This window comes from Lepisosteus platostomus, chromosome 23 (assembly GCF_059453375.1).
Source record: "Lepisosteus platostomus isolate fLepPlt1 chromosome 23, fLepPlt1.hap1, whole genome shotgun sequence".
NCBI lineage: Eukaryota > Metazoa > Chordata > Actinopteri > Semionotiformes > Lepisosteidae > Lepisosteus > Lepisosteus platostomus.
In genome coordinates, this window is record NC_142633.1 from 6,613,641 (window position 1) to 6,633,413 (window position 19,773).

Consider the following 19,773-nt stretch of genomic DNA (forward strand, 5'->3'; position numbering starts at 1 on the left):
ACTCATATTTCCTTTGGAATGATCACTGCTCCCTTTCAGTGGATCGCAGGGAAAGGTGGGGGGTGGAGGGAGCTGAAGGTGAATCATGCAGAAGAGCTGTAGTGGGGCAGGACATGCCTCTCCATGCTGGTGGCGGAATTAAAGGGGTTCAGTGCGCTGGCAGTGGAGTGCGACACGTCTGCTGTCTGTGTGCGCTGGGATAGAGGGGGGGTGTGTGTGTGTGACTGGTGGGTCCCCCCACAAGTGCAGCTGGGGTGTGCTCGTGCTGGTGGTGTCCAGGGTGAGTCATCTGGCCTTAAATATGCAGCCTGGAATCCTCTCCTCGCAGAGAATCCCCGCTCTTGGCTGCAGACTCGCTGCGAGCTCTCATTCAGACTCGTAGAAGACAGTCTGCTGGGCTTAGCCTGTGGCTTCTGCGTGCCCTCAAGTCATTAGCGTGATGCTTTGTCATTCTGCTGGGATATGGGCTGAGGGAACGTAACAGCGTCACGCATAGCGGCCCTGGTGCTCAGATAGCTACCTGTTTTGTGGACATCTGGGGGTCCAGTGGGGAGCCTGTGGCTCTGGTGGACGCTGGCCTGCCCTTTCCGCCCTCTACTGGAGCTGCAGTCGCAGTCAGTGATATCTGGGAATGTGACGTGGACATCTGCTCTCGGTGAGTTCGGTTTAAGAGCTGGTTTTAGATGGCCTTGTTAGTGGCCAAATGAGGTGGAGACGGGTATTCTCAGGTGCCTGCTCCTGTTTCAGGGGATGTGTTTTCAGGCTAGAGGTTCAGCTCTCCCCTGCAGATGTTGCACATGTGCCCTTTAACTTGGTACGCCACTCCACTTGCTCCAGGTCCACCCAGCTGCATAAATGGGGACCAGCATTGCTGGGGTTGATCCCTGTGATGGACGGGTTGTGGGCTCTCTAGTCTGCTGGGCACTACAGAGACCGGAATGGGTCTAGCCCGATGAGCTGCTATGGACCTGGTCTGGACTTCGCCTTTTACTCTCATATCCCCCTGGACAGGGAGCAAACAAATAATCCTTGAACTCGGTCCCGATTCTGGCTGAGAGTTAAAAGTACAGAGCTGTGTGTACTATAAATTTAAATTTTTGTAGGAGCTCTCTAAAGTCACTTGCTCTTCTGATATTCTGCAAAAGGTTTCAAGATGTAGACTTGTTCCTGGTTGCAGGAAATACTTTAAATATTAAACACCTTACATGTTCATTATGGGTACTCGAGCCATGAACCAGAGCGTTGATACCAGATGACTGTATTACTTCTCCAGTACAAAGACTGCAGGAGGGTATGAATAGTATTGCACATCTGGCTCCTGTGCTGTTGAATTTGGTCATAAATGTATTGCCTTTACCGGGATCAATGTGGTGTGAACATTCCCGCGAGATAAGCCAAAGCTTATTGATTCTGGACTTGAAGAACAAGGATTATTCTGTTTTCTATGGGCATATTAGTCGGGTGAAAAGGGATGGTTTGATTTATCCTGTAGATGAAAACTCGGTAAGAAGCACTGTCTTTTTTTCAAACTTCCAGGTTACCTCGGGAAGGCAAAATGTCTAACTTTGAGCATTCAGGTTCATTTAGCATTCTGCACAGACACGACTCGACACCATGCCCTGGGACAGCCCTGTGCGAGGTGAAAGAGACCGCTCCTGGGGTTGCTGTCATGAATGTAACTTCAGGCCTGACTCGTGCTATCATTATCCTTTTTCTTAAGTTAATGAGCGAGCAGAAGATGAAAGTATTAATCTTAGATCAGAGATGTACAGAAGTACTTAGCAAATTTCCGAAGTAGTTTCTGTTCGTAGTAACTCTAGAATTATCAGATGCAACAATGGTGTTGCTACTGATGATGATAATTGATGAATGTGGTTTAAGTATTTAATGAAGAACTGAGGTTAGTTTTCGTCTGTTATGACCGAACTGCTCCAGAAGATATTGCCACAAGTTTTTTTTTTTTGAAATTCTAAAGAAACCTGTGGGCAGAGAAACATTAAAAAACTCTTACTTCCTAGCTTTACAAAAGGTGCAGTACCATCTGATTATATTGCCGGAAATCCTCTGATAAAAAAAAAAAGATGATCGTGTTACCAGTGGTAGAATCTTGAGACTATAGATAAAAATCATTCTGGTACATTTGGCATTTTTCCAGCTTGACATTTCTCGACGAGTTTTCCAGTTTGATGGTGGTCTGGCATTTTTAATTTTCATTGATTTGCCTCTGTTATAGATAATTCTTCCCGTTTTCTCATGAGCCCAATTTTCATCATAGAGGTAGATGTCCTCCAATCGGCTGAAGTGTTGGCTCTGTTGTTCCAGGCTGAGCTCGGGCGAGTGGCTGCTGCTTCAGAAAGGGAGCCCCTTGTGTGTGGGGTCGGACCGTGTTCCTGGCTTGATCTCCATCGAGGTTTGCAGAAACTAGCGCTTACCAAAATGAGAAGAAATCAGCTAAAATCATTTGGTTTTTGCTGATAAGAGTAACGATTAAAAGATTGAAATTCTAAGCAGGTAATAGATAAAATCCCAGTTGCGTAACACTTTAAGCCTATTAAAGCTTCATAATGCGCTTAATGAAATACCCACAGCTACAACCTGCATTTTCTTAATCCGGACCAATTGAGCTCAACGTGAGAGTAGATATGCTTCTTAATGCTGTATCTGCAGGCCCTGGTTTTTCACTTCTGTCTGGGTGTGCAACTTCCGAAATCAGCGTAGAGAAAAGGCAATTTCAGACGATTGCAGAAACTGGCCAAAACGTGGACTACTTTTCATTGAAAGATGAGTTTGACCTCGTGTTTAGGCAGCAGGGCAGCTTTAATCTCTGATAAACTGCCAGGTTTTGAGCAGGTTGTTTGACACTGAATGCAGAGAAGAACTCTTCCCGAGAACGAGGCTTCTTGGCACCTGTTTTCCAGGCTGGCTGCTTAGAAACTGACAGCTCTTAGTGAAGCAACAACCTCCTTCTGATACATTAACGGTCTGTCTCTGCAAAATCCCCCGGAAACCCCCTGCTCTGGCACACTACAGGGTGCATGGTTAGTCATTTACTCTTCACCTTCTAAAAATATTTTGATGCCTTCACTTCCTTCCAGATTGCCTCCTATTAAAATGCGAGCATGTAAGCCACACTTAGTTTAAAAGCCTATTTACAGCTGGGGGTCTGTGCACAGCAGTGCATTAGGTAAAGCACTGAGTTTAATGGATAAATACATTCAGTCACTGTTGATTAGATGCTGACCATACAACCCAATTATTAGGCAGACTTGAGCTCACAGTTGATAAATTGCATATTTCGACCATTTATAGGAATTTAACTGAGTTTAAAAAGCTGTAAATCTTGTTCAAGCAAAGTGGTGCTTGATTTTGAGTGAATAATGCAAGCCTTTGTGTTTGGGATCATACTGATAATCTGCAGGGAAAACCGGATCAGGCCAATAACTGCCTCGTTGTCATTATGCTCCAGACCTTGACAGACTTTGAAAACTTCTCTGCTGGTCAGGTTTAAGGGTTATCCTGCAGTTGGCGTGAGGAGACTTCTGGTGGTTTCTGAGATGGGTCTTTGTTTTTGACCCCTTAGGAATTTTTTGCTTTCTGAGGGTGGTTTAATGGAACCTGCTCTGTCTTCTGCTGTGTTTTATTTGTTACTCGGTATGACGGATAGCCATTAGATTAAAAACCCAGCTCAGTGATCTGTGAGATAAGCCAGTCAACTGCAAACTTTGCATGAGGTGTGGTGCAGAGCAGCCTGTACGTCAGAGCTGGTTTTGAATGGATGAAAGTGTGGCCCTGTCTGCACTGTCAGAACAGAAGCAGTGAGATGAGTCCGTTGGTCTTGGGAAAGCCCCTGGCACAGGGATGGGCACTCCTGGCCATGGAGGATGGGTGTGTCTCTAGGTTTACATTTGCCTGGCGACCTAAATCAGCTGCTGTTGTCTTATATGACCAGTTTTCCTGCATCTCTCTGCTCTTCAGGTGCTGGTGCTTTCAAAAGGCCTGAAAAACCCTGCAGAAACATTGTCCCTGCAGCACCAGGATTGCTCATCGCAGTCCCAGCAGCACCACGCGACACAATTCAGCCAGCCGGCTCTGTGCAGGCAGGACTGCCATGGGGGTCTCTCTGCACAGCCTGTAAGGGAGATCTCTGCCTGTCAAACGCCTTTTACTGATGCTTTCATTCACAAGCAATTAGTGCCCTAAACATGTTGCACTAAGGGTCTTTTGTGAGCTGTCCATGGTCCGCTTAAAGTTGAAAAGCTCGGACTTGACGGCCTTGGAACTATTCCTCTAATTAGGCTTTCATCCTTCCTGCTCCTGCTGTTTGATTCCTGGGGGTTTTCTTTTTCCGGTGAGAGCTGGTCACGAGGCTCAGTAGGAGTCTGAGCGCTGTCCGTGCAGCGCAGGTGAGATTTGAAATGCCGAGCAGCGTCTGTGCTCCACCAGTGTGAAGGACTGCATGGTGCCTGTGTCAGTGGGGTTGCTAATGTCGTGTGGGAGTGGCTGACGTGTCTGGGCTGTACTGTGCTGAGAGATAAATGGCATTGAGTTGGGGGGGAGTGGAGTAATTTTGAAAGGTCTTGATCAGATCTGCCTTTTTTTTTCCACGTTGACATTCAGGCTCATCTGACATCCTTTTCAGATCTGATCACATGAATTGAGACTTAGAGGTCAGACATAGAAGGTCTTCAGTTTTATTTTGTAACTAAAATGGTCTACCATCTGCGCAAAAGGTTTTTTCCTGTGCCATTTCCAGCATTGAGGTGTCGTGTTCTTTAATCTGGGAGTAGATTTCATGCTGCACGAAATGCAGTTTGTCATTCCAGCATCCCCAGCATTTTGGCAGGTTTTGTCTGTATTCATGTCCTGTCTCTGCTGTCAATCAGCATGTTAATTTAACATTTGCTTGCAATGGGTGTGCAAAGTTTTCAGCGCTGTATGAGCTGCATAATGATTACTGTCTCTACCTTGGGAGAGAGCAGGAGATTCTTGACAATTCGAAAACATTAATGCACATAGGAATTTCTGATATTTTTTGGGAAAAACCCCAGAGCTCAATTTTTTCTTATCTTGTAATCAGAAAAGTCTGCACGTAGTACTTAATTTTTGCTGCAAGGGCAGAAAGGGGAAAAAACATCAATGCTATATTTAATTTTCAATGTCGATGAATTCATAAGTGTTCAGTATAGTGGTGGAAAAAGTCATGAGCCTACTGAAGTGTTCTGAAGTGACAATTTGGACTGAATAATCTTTTCCTCTTCTCCCCGGCCTGATGTGGCTCTTAAAAGAGGGGGCTCTGTGCATGTTACTCCTGTCAGTGTGTTTTAAAGTGCTTTAACCTTTAAACATAGTTAGCTTGGGGAGCTGTCAATACTAATACAAAGCTCCCAGTAGGTCCCTATTGCTGATCAGCTGCCTGTACCAGCAGTCTCCTGCTCGGAGTGAGTCATGCCACTCTCCACATGACGTACAGTTTTAGCCAAGTGAGTCATCCTTAACGAATAACACCCGATCTGCAGAAAGTTAAACAAATGGGTATTAGGCTTTTTCTGGGTCTTCAGTAGTGTCAAATCTTCACTGTAAAGGGACAACAGTTTATTTTTGTATTTTACAGATTTTGTTGCAGCGTCTAAAATGGCAATCTGCACTTCCCTATGCTTCTGTCCCCTTTAAGTCCCTGTTGTGTCCAGGGAGTCTTCATATCTTTTAATAATTGTAATGAAGTAGTAAATAATAGTAATTGATAGATGTGTGATATTTATCAAAAGCACTCAGTGCCCTGTACAGCAGCGCACACAGTACATACCAGATCTAAAAATAAATTGGGGGAAATTGACCTAGTGTAAGCAAGCAGAAGTCATAACCAAGGTCTTCAAGCAAGTTTTGAAAATGTCGTCAGTCAGGGAGTTTTTTAATGGATTTTGTCATGCTGCTGCGCACAGCAAGGCTCTGTGGTCCATCTCGTGCTTGGTTTTCGCTGAAGCCAGTAGATCTGAGATGGAGAGGTGGGTGGTACTCCTGCAAGAAGAAACTGGACCACGCAGTGCCTTGTATGTGAGCAGAAGAACCTTAAAAGTCCTCTCCTGTCACAGGGAGTCCATTCAGAGGACGGTAGTTAAGTGCTGGTATAGACTACTTGTAGCTAGAACACTAGAATCGGTATTTGGGATTTGTAATATTTAACACCTGTTTATCACTTTGGATTGTTCCATTTGACATACCTAGTTTTTGGCTTAAGGTTTTTAAAACGTGATGCATGGACTTGTCTTCTAGGGGAAGGGTTTGAGGGTGGAGTAGTCGTCGGGGCTTTGCACTTATAACTAGAACGTTGTGTTTGTCCTGTCAAATCATGAGTGACATACAGTTGTTGGACCCTTGAGTGAAGTACTTCAGACTGTAAAATACCTTTGGAAATGGGCATAAAGTTGGTTTGGATAAAACCGTTTGCCCTATTAACCGTAGATGATTTGAAGCAAAATTTTGCTTTCATATCGCAGATATTATAAGATTTTGCAATTTAAAGTGTTTTTTTTGTAGCTACCTGGGCAATTTTGTAAGTATTATAAGCTGTCATCTGCATAATACAGCCAGAATTTTGGTGTCACTTTAAAGCTCTTTACATGTTGTAATAGACTAATTGTATTTGAGCTTTGTTAAGAAAATATTTCCGTTTTAAGAATATGAATCGTTTGAAATCATGTTGTTTTCTTTTTATCATTTCTGTATGATGTTGTAGAAGCTTATATACAAGCACACTAACCTGCAGAGCACTGTCTTAAGGAGTTTTAAAAGATGTATGATGGAATGGGAGATCATCATTTGAGGAAATATAAGAAATAGGATATGATTCTGAATGCTTTACATTTAAAACATTCTCCATCTGTTACATGACACCCAAATCCATCTTTGCTCAGAAAGGATGCTCTACATCGGATGCTTTTTTGAGATCCCTGGGATTTCTTCTTTCATCCAGGGACCTGCAGCCTGTCCCAGCAAGCCCTGAACGGGATGCCAGTCCATTGCAGGGCCGACACACACAAACCCGCAACACTCACACCAGGGCCAGTTTTCCCCATAAGGCCGTTAACCTACCAGCATGTCTTTAGACTTTTGGAGGGAACTGGAGCGCCCAGAGAAATCCCATGTGAACTCGGGGAGAACGTACAAACAACACAGACAGCGCCCCAGGAACGAAGGCCAGAACTTCAGCGCTGGGAGGCAGCAGTGCCAACCTGTGCAACAGCTGTACTGTCTTCATATTATCTTTATTGTCTGAACGCAAAGCATTCGAGCGATTTTACTCATGTTGTGTCCTGACATGCGGCACACTCTTCCTGTTAGGGTGAATGGGTCTGGAGCTGTCTCAGCTTGGCTTGGTGATCACAAGAACCTCGTCAGTTGAGCAGGTCCGGCTGGAAGGAAGAAGCTCACTTTCGCTTCAGATATGTTGTGGAAAACTTCAAGCGCACAGCCAAGACAGCATTTTCCATAAGAATCTTTTGTGACAAGACCCCTGATGGCTTTGAAAGCTGCCCTTTCTGGGCCAGCAGTCACCACCCTACTGGATAAATCTCAAGGACGTCAGGGCTAGGAGTGGAGAAGCAAGGAGGTTTGAATCCCCTGTGTGTGATGAGCGATGAGCCCTTCCATCATATAGCTGGTCATAACTGTAACACTGCCGCAGGTCCCTGTCTGTAATTTTCTGTGGTCTAACCAGTGCACGGTTTAAGCGAGTAGAAAATCAGAGCGGAAATAACTGCTGAACGGGCACTCCTGCAGTGAAATGACTCAGGCGGCTTGTTTGCAGCAGGTTTGTGGTGGGGTCACTTACACGTGGAGCGTGCTCTTACTTTATGAGCCCTGCCCATGGAGTTACTCCTGACCGACATGTTTGTAGGCTAAAAAAGAAAGTATAATGAAAAACGGCACTGCTGCCAGAAGGGGCACCTTGAATTGGAAGGTGGCGAGTTGCACAAACAGCGAGGGAGTTGGAATTGAAATGCGTCTGTGTAAATGCTGAACTGCAGCACTCATAAATGTGGTGTGGAAGATCTGGGAGATGCGAAGGCAGTAAATCACGCTTTTTGGATTAATTAGCAAATCCCAGCTCTGCCTCTAACTCCCAGAATAGTCTTGCGTGTTCTGTGATTGTAGCTGGGCAATCTGTGATTTGCTTAGTTGCTCTGGGAGAATCCGTGTTCTGTCCCATAGTGAAGGTTCCTGAATTTGATTTCAATTAACAGTCGTACCTGTTGTGCTTGAGTAAAAGTAGGATGGTTTGATTTTTGCACTGTGGCTGACGGGTGTTGCACCGTCTCCTGTAAAGTCAGAAGTTGGTTTGCTGTATATTTAAGCACCCCTGGACGTAGATTCACCATCGTGATGCTTTGGATTGAAAACAAACCATCCAATTGCCACGATAACAACGTTCCATCGTTTCGGTTCCAGACTGATTTTCAGTGCTCCGCATGTTGCAGTTCACCGATCCAAAGTCAGTGTCTCAAAAGAGAAGTTTTAGCTGAGAGTGGCACATTTCAAAGGCGGTGTTTTGGCTGCTGGAATGCAGTGCCTATAAAGCCGGCTGCACTTGGCTGCTGGCCATGCGCCAGGCTCTGTGTGAAGCTTTTACTGTCAAATTAGCAAAAGCCCGGGAAAGGCACACATGCGGATCTGCGTTTCATGTTCGCGTCTTGCTATGGAGCAGACATGCAAATCTGAAGGTAAGGAACGCGGGCTTTTCGTTGTGGGGCATGGGATCGGTTCGCTGCTCTGCATTTCAGCTGCACTTCACATTATCTTCATAGTAACAAGTAACAGTACCTGCTGAAACAGCCCCCAGACAGAGACGGCACCTAGGAAAGACATTGAAAGATGCTGTGAAGATCTCTGGGCTCGAGCGCAGTATTAATTAGGTTACTGAAATCTGACTTTTGCTACCCCGCTCGCAGAACTGCTGCCTTGCACTCGAGGGGAGATCTGCAAATTGTTTTGGTAATTACGTTTTAAACTCCTTTAAACAGATTATCGACCCGAAATGTTGAAGTGTCTAATGAAGCTTTTGAAGTTTTAAATCTGCCGGCTGCCTGGACCACCCTCCCCCCCCCTCCCCGGTTCCTCCGGCTGCAGCCCCTGTTCTCCCTCCCAGGAGGGTCCCGAGCAGCCCGCAGGAGAGGGGTCAGGAACAGGCCGGCGGGAAGAGCAGGGAGCTGTATCCCGCTCTGTTTCATCATGGGCCTCTTTGGCTTAGGTAACGAGTTTAAAACTTAATTATTGTCTTGGAGCTGGGTGTGAATCCTCTTGAGAAATTTTCCATTTTTAATTGCTCTATAGAAATGTGCGATTCAGCTCACAACCTTCAATGGCGAAGGTGTAGAATCAGCATTGTACAACGTGTTCACGGAAATGGGGAATGCCTGCATCCGCACAGTGTATTAGCTGTGAAAGTAACTGTTAACATCGCAGCAGTGATTGATGGCGGTGCTTCAGAGACTCACGAAAAAAAATTAAACGTTTATTCATTTTGCGACACTGGGATTTATTGATCAAGTGTTTTCATCAAATTTGCTGCCAATGAGAGCCCACAGATTGCAGCAGCTTCATCGCAGCGTCTCTGTGGGATTTCATGTCTGATAACTTCACTTCTCCGAAACGGAAATGGTGTCATTAGCAGACTTGTAGGATCTTGCTGATTGTAATTGTTGATCTGAAGTATTGGTTTTGCTAACAGAGTGGGATTTGTTGAAATGATGTCTAGTTTAAGAGACAGGGGGCGAATACTTAATTCTAAAAGTCTTTAGATCTACGGAATTGTAAAGATGAGCATTCTTATCCTCTTAAAGTGGTTACCCTTCCCTCGCTGGGGTGATTGAGTAGAAGAGAGCGGATTAAGCGTAGTTTAAAGATGAGTAGATATCGCACTCAATAAATTAATGGATATTATTGTTGCAGACTGAGGGTGCCAGAACTTGTCTGTGATTGAAAAATGGAAGAGTAGGCTTATTTATTGCCTCACCCAGACACTGATAGTCACTGCAGCGTTGCGCAAATCTGCCAGTTTCTCCTCTAGTTTCCCTCACAACGTGCGCGGCCTGAAGTTCCCGAGGCGTCGGAAACACTAGCATCACCCTCTTCTTTCTTACCCAACACCTGTCTTCATCTACTTGAAAGCTGTTGAAAACTCAAGTGAGTCCAAAGCTCTTTCATTTTCACGGCGTTTCTCTTGCTCTTGTGTATATTGGATGCCGAAAGACAAAAGTAAATAATGCTCAGGCAGAATTAACTGAATTATATGAACCAGTTATGACTTTTATAGTTACAGTAAGACTGCCAGCTAACCACAGAGACTGTTTTTCTGGACTTCTGTCAAATGAATCTGTTCCACAGTCAGCTCTGTGTATTTCTTATTCTAACGTGTTTTGCTAGTTTCATCTGCGTTTTAAATGAAAATAGAAGTATTTTAAGTTGGTAAGTAGGTAGTATGATTTGATATTAAGACCCAATGATAACTAAAGGTAAAATCAAATGTAGGCCTAATGGGTCAGAGTAATGGACTTGATTGACCACGTGCATTTTTTTAAAGAGACTTTAAAACGGAAGCCATTGTAAGACAGTCAGACGAGTAGGAAACAATCACTGGGTTCCGCTGCTCAGAATCCGAGTGTCCCTGCCTGTTTGTGCAGCTGGAGGAGCTCCAGTCGGGAAGAGATGAACGCCGTTCCTGACCGCCTGGTGCGTGGGGCAGCGTTCAGGGCCCTTCAGAAGCACTCTGGAGAAGAGATTGTTGCCGGTCTCGGGAGTTGTATTTCTTTTCAGTTCACGGCTTCGGAAAGCACGTTTTTCTAATCTCCAGATATCTCCACCGCCAATTGCAGCCCTGCTTAGTGTCACAGTTCGGTCCTGTTGGCATGAGAGAAGTGATCTTTCAGAATCGCCTGACATTACTTCTTATGCAACATTCCCTTTGCGGTACCTCTACAGGTCATCTGATCCTGCTAACCTGTGCGTGCTTTACGTGAGGAAGGAACTGACAACCATGGAGTTTCCTTGCTTATCAGTTTCACCCTTTCCTCCTGTGTGTTGGTTGTTGTTGTTGGCAGGTTATCACAGTTGTTTGCTCAACTAAGACAATATGGGTCTCAGGCCATGACTAACTAGGAGTCGTCGTTATTTGCTGGTTTAAGTTTAAAGTGCATGATGTCCTTTTAGCAGCTATAATGTGTGTGTAACGCTGTAACAGAGGGTAGTTCATGTTGTTCTTGAAGTGGTATGCTGACACTGGTAAGAATGCCGCTATGCTGATCTTCTGAGAACTGGATGTGAGAATCATCATCGATCAGTGAGCTGCGATAAGCCCATTTGGAAACTTTCTCCAAGTCCTTTCGATCATGAAGGCTGAGGCAGCAGAGAGAGAGGAAATGCTATTTTTAAAAAACCTGCCTGACAGTGTCATCGCCTCTTCCCGCTCTCAGCTCATGTCCGCCTTTGTAGGCCGCGACACCAGCGCAGTGCAGCAGGGGCACGCGTGCCGGTGGGCGCTGCCCCCCGGCTCCCTCTCCTGGCGGCGTCGGGGAGGGCAGCCCGAGCTTCCTGCCGGGGCCGGTGCCGAGCTGCCCAGCCGCGGGCGCCCCGGGACACCCCCGTGCCCGCGCTTCGTCACGGCCGAGTCCCTGCCTGCCAGCTTCACGCCAGTGACTCGGTTTCAGGCTTTGTTTCATTTCCGCCTTTTTAGCGAGACGTTTTTACTCCGGCAGCCCCTGTGTCCGGGTGGGTGGCAATCGGCGGTCTTGGCTCCCGAAACCCAAAAGCATCTCCGCCGACGGCCCCAGTGCCGCCCAGAGCCGCTGGCCGGGACAGCGGGGCTTCCACCTCCTGCCTTCCGCGGAAAGAGTCTTCCGCGTTTTGGGTTTTGCTGGTGGTGTTAATCATATTAATAACAAACTTGATTTTATATAGCGCCTTTAAAGGGGGCTTCTTAAAGGGCTTTACAGAACGACAACAACAATAAATAAGAAGAATACACAAGAGAAAACACAATTACAATATACAGAGACCGTGGATGGTGGCACTAAGAAAAGCAGAGGGGTGAAGAATGGAACCAGTTAAGTAAAGGCTTTTAAGTGTTGTGCTTAATCGGCAGCAGGCGTTGGTTTGGGGGACCCGAAAGCGAGGCGGTGCAGGTTTACCAGGCACGCCCAGAGAAGAGGAGCCCGGCAGCTTATTAATATCAGATAACCCCCGCGGGCAGCGTCCGCCTCTTCATTTCCCCCAGGTCTGCTGGTGCGCCTCGCCGGCGCTAATCTGCATGTGTGATCTCCCCAGCCCCGCCACTCGCTGGTACTTGAGCAATAATATTGTACGCAGGGGGAGCTGCCAGCTCATGCACACCGGAAATTGCGGCACTCCGAGTGTTTACCAACCCCTCGCTCGGATCCTGGCAGCTCCTACAGTTGGTTGTAATGGGATTAGGCTCGCATCTCATTATTCTCTTTGTTGGACTTTGTTTTAAGCGGGCCTCACTCCAGGGAGAGGGTTGAACTCGCTGTAAACCTTTACAGAATCTGTCATTTTTGGGGGTTTTCATTCGTCTTCATGCCAGCTCACAGGGCTGCAGTCCCAGTGCTTTCAAAATCGTGGCACATACATTTGTGCAAGAGATCGGTTGTGCTCCGGTGATCTAACCTAAGATAAAGCGTTATCTGCCGCTGAAATGAAAGACGTTTTTGGCACCAGCCTGGAATTGCCTGAGGTCTGAGGAACCGTTTGGTTTATTGATGATTAAGGGTCAAAGAAAGAAGAAAACATCTGTAGCTCTGAGACAAACACTAGACTGTCGGGACTGAATTACAGTTTGTCTGCTTTAAAGGGCATGGTGTGCGTTCACAGTGCCAGCTTATGAAGTTTTATAATAAGATATTTGTCGTGTTTTGAAGTGGTACCAAGAGTGCGTTAATAGCTTTGTGTAGTCAGATCCTGAACTGGGCCTGTGGATTCGGACTGCCCTGCTGCGCTTCACCCCTGTGGCTGAGGAAATAGAATTCAAACACAAGCCTCATGTGCCTGCGATGCAGATTGTGTGGCTCACCAATTTTAAGAGCTACAACCATTTCATTATTTGCCCTTTGGGATGCTTAGAAATCCAAATAGTACAGATGATGCAGTACCTCTGGTAGAAAGTGGGTGTAACTTGTTTAATCCCTCCAATAATCCAGCTCTGTGATTGGAGCATGAATTGACTGACATGCAGTACAACCAATCTTAATCACTGAATTGTTTACTGCGGGGAGTAAGTCAGCCTGTGGGCTGTCAAAGAAATGATTTAAATTCCAGGATGGAGAGAGAGAAAGAACATAGAAACATACACAAATGTTTAATGGTGTTAATTATTCTTATTTAAAACATAAGAAGCTGTCTCTGTACTTGATAAATCATGGATATGGGTGGAATACAGACGAGCTGTCAGAAAGAATGCCTACTAGATTTGCTCCTCATTTGAAGAAAATTTGCAAAGCAGCTCCTGAGAAATTTGAATGATTTGTTGTCTGAATACAAGATGCTCCCTTAAAAACAACAGTGTTTATTGCACTCTAAATCTCAAAATGATCTGAATCGGTTAAAACAGGAAGTTCACCTACAATGCGTTTGCCAAGAGGAGCCATTTGTAGCGTTATCATGTTATGATTTCATAAACAAGGCGATGATCAAATTGTCAAAAACCTTTTTTTAAGCAGTTTGACTACTCTAGCACTCAGATTGTGTTGAGTACAATTTTTCACTGCCAGTTCCCCCAAGTTCTGGTTAATGTGATCAGTAGTTTTGCCTTTATGGAAACATTTTTAGGCTGTAAAAAAAGATAAAATAATGGTGCAGCTGTATGAAATATTGTAAGTGTTATCCTTTGGAATCCACCATAATGCTTAAAACTGCTTTGATGCTTATACAGTATGTTGTTATTCAAGACACCTGATGTTAAGATTGTAATTTTGCACTCATTAAATATTGCGTACGAGAAAATGTGTCAAATATTTAGATTGACATCACACTGGTTGCTATTGGTGTGGAGAAAAAAACGAGCCTCATGGAAGAAGAATTTGGTCTAATCTGGCTGTTGACACATTTTAAATGGCGTGTCTTTTTGTCAGTGTCAGAGCTTGAAAGAGGAAACCCAGAGTGAACAATATTGAGAGTTTTCAAGGCCAAGCGATAAGGAAACTGCTGCTGGCCTTGAGTCCAGCCATACTGTCATAACTGACTAGAGTTTACTGTGGATTAAGCCAGGATCCATATTCACCTCTTCTAAAAAATAAACCAACAAGCAAAATAGAACAATTAAAATAACTATCAAATGCAGTGATCTTAATATTGTTGGTGACATGTTAATATCCAAATAACTTCAGTGAGTGGATTTGGAAATTACTCTATTGACCCTAAATGTTGCTGCGCATAAAAGTGTCACAGATTTGTATAAAAAGTGCAGTTATTTCTATCCCTGCTTTGGCTCTTAGTTTGGGTCAGTCTGTTGACCGCATGTGCTGACCTCCCACTTCTCTCCTGAAGAACTGCCTTAGCTTCTCAACAGAAACACCTGCTGGTTGAGAACGACTGCAGAGGAGAGCTCATTCTGCAGTGAAGTCGCCTTATATCCGTCGTATGAATGCTGGTTGGGTGCTGTTTGCTTTGTAAATATTCCCATTAACCTGCACCAGGTCCTTGGGTTTAATCAAGATGGGTTTGAAGTTGCTGCAGTTACTTAAGGGTGCAGTCCTTGTTCTTTACATTTGCATTTATAAAAGCAAGAAGCTGATTTTCTTCATTCCTATTGCAAGACCTTCCTAGGAGATGTGCAGTGTCTGACCCAGGAGGTAGTTGGCAGGGTTGTCTCCTCGGAGTCGTGTGTAAGTGGCCCAGAGGGACCCAGAGGGCACTGTGTGCAGGAATGTGCTGACTGCAGTCACCACAGCTGACAAGGAGCTTTGCGGGCTTGAGTTTGGCACCGCCGGAGACATGAGGGGGCCCGGGATGTTCTTGCAGAGGACGTTCCTGGCTGCGAAGACGCAGTCAGAGTCGGGGTGCCCCCCCCCCCCCGCGCGCGGGGTAGAGGAAGGCTTCTGGGCTGACCGTCCGGCTCCGCGGCGCGGAGGAGATGAGTGCTGCCAGGAGCCTCTGCAGCTCAGAAGGACAGGCGGGAGCTTTTCTCTTTCGGGGGGGCTAGGGCCAGCCTAACGAGCCGTCCCCCCGTATCCACACCCCGGAGTTCCTCTCTCACCGAGGAAGGGCCGACAGGGGCTTGGTGAGAGCTGGGCCCGGCTGGGTTGTGATTTCTCGCAATTGAAATGCAAGGCCTGCCCTGAAAGTCTGTCGTATTGTGACCGCTATTTATAATTGCGCACCCTGAAGAGGAAGACCTTTAAAAGGAATCTCTGGAGTTGCGTAACCTCAGTTGTTCGGCCCACTTCAGTATCAGCAGGTAGTGCAGCGCCGAGCTCTCGGCAAACTACAAATCATGTAGTAACTGGAGCCACTGACAGTACAAAGCGGCCCCCAAAGACTTCATTTGATGGCACTTTGCTGTTATGTAATTGTGAACAGCTGGTATATTCGAGGGGGGAGATGGCAAGGGGGCTGCTGTTTTGCAAATGAGCCCTTTCCGGCTGAGTTGCTTAACCAGATAGAAAGCTTGAGATGCCTTTTTAAAAAAAGATGAAGAAAACCCAAGTCTCCGCTGACCGTCTGTTAGTGGGAGGGAAACTGCTCCGCTTCACAATTCCTGGAGGAATAGTGTCAGCGCAGGAATGTGAAAAATGTCTGTCTGGCCCGTCACGGCGGCCGTTTCTGCAGTCTTCATTTCAAGGAGGCTCTCGAATTCTGTTTAATGGGCGATGTTCTGCGCACGTAAGCGTGGGGCGTACGTGACGGAGGTGAGTAATTTCCCGGCGCCTTCAGCGTTTTCGGGGCAAAGGTGACAGAAACGAAACCCACCTCTCTGGAAGCCATCGGCCCTCCAGAAAAATAAGATGTTTTTCTTCTAGGACCGATGAAAACTGCATGCGTGTCTTTTTGAAAAGGCTCTCATTTTGGCGGGGGGGGGGAGCAGAGTGTGTATCTGACAGGTAAAAGAACTGTGCATCCAGTGGAAATGGCGCGGTTTTAACCACAAGCTGTTCGCTGCCTGCGGTGCGCAGCTGAGATCTGTGTCTGTAGCCCTGCTGGAGTGCAGCTTCCTCGTCGAAGATCTCCGGGCGCCCGTTTAGCTGGAGCGATCCCGATAATGAGCCCCTTCTTTTGTTTTGACGCAGGCCTCTCGTGTTTGCTGTCCTCGGTTCTGTAACAGACGACGGGTGAGAAATACTAGCGCTTCATTGCTCAAGAGAAATGACGCCTCTGTTGCCTGGTCTCTGTCCGCAGGTTGTGGCGGCCTGTATATGACTGCTGTAGGGGATCGGTCTGCCCAGCTCGGGTCTGTTCAGAAACAAGCTGGACACGAAAAGCCCATTAAGTTCACAGTTGTAACTTAGAGATCGAGGTCAGAGATGTAGAGATTTCTTTGAACTGTTCCCACATATTTAGTATTTCGGTCCCTTATAACTGGTAAAAGAAATGCTTTATAAAATCTGTGCCGTTGAATGAACCAACATGCCAGTTAACCCTTCGTGCCAGAGGGTACGAACATTGCTCTTTATAAGCAGTCAGCTAAGAAGGGGACACAAGGAAGATAAGTGACCACTGAAGAATTAGCTTGTTTTAAGTCAGTTATAATGTGTCTTCATTGCATTTTTGAGCACTGGTATTTTTTCATTTGTATTGTTAGAAAAAAAGATATTTTCTTATTTAAACAGCTCTAGGTGCGCATTATCATTCTGTTGTAGAAGGGCCGTATTGTCCCACAGTTAGCCTGCAGTCTTGAGCTCTTTTCTTTGGCTGAGATGGCTCATGCCCTTCTGATCAGCTTCACAAGCTCCAGCTCAGGACAGAAGAGCTTAAACAGCAGTCGATGAGCTGCTGGTCTGGTGCACCTGTTTGGCTGAGCTGTCTTGTCTTCTGCTTTCAAGTACATGTATTCCCCGAAGTTCAATCTGCATTTTTTTTTTACTAGAAATACCAGGGACCAGCGCATATTTGCTCTTGGGGGGTGGATTTTCAATTTTCATGCGCATGAAAAATTGAGGCTGAGGCGTTGTGAGATGTCCTCCGCTCCAAAAAACATCTTTAATACAATTTTGCATTTTTTTGATGTTTTATTAAAAGTTGTTGGACTGCAGTAAAATGTCGATATGTTGGATCTTTGCAGCACTCAGAACTTTTCTCTGCTGCGAGGAACGTGTTGGTCTGGCTGCGGCTGTTTAATATATTGATGAGGGGATCGTCGGAGACTGGGGCCAACTGATTGCACTGCCTGACTTCACCTCCTGAAAGAGCAGCACAGTGCTTCTTTTGTTCCCACACAGAGCTTGATTGTTGCTTGTCGCTGGAATCTGTGTTCAGCTTTTGGGAAATGACTGACAAACGCAAAAATGTAGTACCTGTACAAAAAGGCATTTCCATCACAAACACTTCAGTCAGGCCCACGTGTGGCAGACAAATCTCTAATCTTGAAAAGGGCACTCTGCAAATATTCCTCCACTTCTTGTTGATGGGGGAATTAAATGCGCGTTTTTTTTAAGCTTCCGATTGCTATCTTGAGTTCTAAAGAAATGCATCAAACTGCGAAGGATTTAACATCTGTAACTTCAAAAATCTAAAGCACTGAGGCTGTGGAACAAGCAGGTGATCCAAGTTCTGGTGTTATTAACTTTAATCTTCAGTGTAGTCCTTAATGCTTTTGTAAAAATTTGGAATAACTTGATTTGTTTAAGACTAAATCCTTTTTAGCCTTTAGCTGGACTCGACACAAAAGGGTATTCACATAGTCTGGTGTGTTGCTTTTCGAAGCGTACGCTAGCCTTTCTGAACGTTTTCTCAAACGGTTCAAGCCGTTATTCAGGTTTAACCTGCTGTTTTATTGAGCTGTGTTCGGAAAGTGGGCTGTTGAAGCTTCATCTGCCTAGGAGCCTGCTGTATCCCTGGAGGCCGGAGCACTAGGGTGCTGTTAGCAATTATAACATCACTCCTGGGATCAGTGCAGAGTGACCCATCACCTCTCGCCTGTTTCCTGCCTGCGTGCCAACATGTGGTTCTCGATCGCCACACTACGGCGCTTGTCCTGCACTCGGCTGTCATGGAAACATACCTCCAGCAGTGTGACAGCTCGTGTGCCTCCACGCCACAGTGTGCAGAATTCCCAGTGTCCCCCTCCTCTGTGTCGGGGGGCCGGTCTGCCCGTGCTCTTGCCAGTGAACCAGTCCACCCACATATCCCTGATTTTTGTCTATTTTTTTGTCTATTTTTCTCCCTCTCTCCCATGATTTGAAGTAGAGTATTGTCTCAGTAGCTTGCATGGACGTTACCTTCTCGATATAAATCATACTATATGAATTTAGTAGATGCTGTAGTAAGCATTACCATTATATGAATTCTCTGATTAAAAGCGGTCAATGTCATTCTCTTTTCTGGATTCAGATGGACTCTTGAATCCATTCTGAGGTTTGGTCAGTTACAAACAGGACCAAGAAATGATGAATGTTTAGTTTCATCATAATGTTTCTGTGCTGCTCTTACAAAGTAAGGAAGATTCTACCTCATTTTTATGTTTTGGCTCTTAGCTTACACAATAAACGCACATGCCTGTATAGTGGTATTGAACGATTAGAATCATGCTTCGTAGAAATGTGAACATTAATTTAGCAGGTTGCGCTACATTCCTCTTCTAAATTTAGAGCCATTGTTTACAAACATCAGTGCATGTAGCATAACCGATTTCTCGTTACACGTTGCAGAGCTGGGCTGTCGGCTTTTGTTTTGCTGTGTTTTTGTGTGTGTTATTTCTGTATTTCCTGGAAGAAAACCGGATTGACTGCAGCAGGCTGACTGGTTTGCATCCAGAGCTCCCTGTCACGATAACTTGACAATTCAAATCGCTTCCAGCAGGAAGTGTTAAAATGTGTGGTTTGAGGGCTGCGCACTTTGGTTTTCCTCAATTACCGAGCGTTGCCGAGTCCGGTGATGCAGTGGAATTCAAAAGTGTTGTGGTTGATTACTGCTGACGTGTAACACCTGGGCATTTATTTACTCTTCACCCCTTTTCTCCAGGTGAAACGTTCTCCTTCATTTCTTCCCACTGAGTACTGAATAAATCAACACAGAGCCTGGGGCTACTCTTCACCTACAAGTGTTTGTCGCCCCAGTCAGCGTCGTTCGGCTGGCTTCCCAGAAGAAATGTTAGTACTGTAGGGAGAGAGTGGTCCTTCTGTGCAGCACTGCCCTCGGAACCACAGGCTTGAGGTTTGAGCAGTAAACTTGGCCATGCCTGATTTTAGCACAGTGGTAAAATCTGTAGACTCCAGGATACCTGCCATTCACGGCCAGCTCCACGGCAACAGCTTGTCATCTAGATTTTTTTGTGCCTTTTCGGCGTCCTTGTATTCTTTGCTTCATTTTTCAGTTCTTTGTATTCAGCCTCTGATAAGAGCTGCAGCCTCAACCTTGCTGAACACAATCCGTGGAGCTGCAGGAATCCATGCGTCTGCCCAATTCTCCATTCTTCTCATCCATCCTTTTTTTTTTTTAGCTGCTTCATCCAATTTGGGAGCCTGTTTCAGCAAGCGAAGGGTATAAGGCAGGATACTCCCCGGACGAGACGCCAGTCCTTCGCAGGGCACACGCAGACAGACCTCACACCTGGGA

At 45.7% G+C, this 19,773-nt stretch overlaps 1 protein-coding gene across 4 annotated transcripts in view; it reads left to right on the forward strand.

Annotated features, from left to right (window-relative positions):
• The window catches only part of foxj3 (forkhead box J3), a 146,337-nt gene that overhangs the window by 22,600 nt on the left and 103,964 nt on the right, over positions 1-19,773 (forward strand). The window contains exon 1 of one of the 4 annotated variants that reach the window (XM_088616906.1): positions 15,722-15,911. The exons of the other annotated variants lie outside the window; for them this stretch is intronic. The gene's annotated coding sequence lies outside the window, so the exon portion shown is untranslated. Of the gene's footprint in view, positions 1-15,721; positions 15,912-19,773 lie in introns of those variants that run through there. 4 annotated transcript variants of the gene reach the window in all.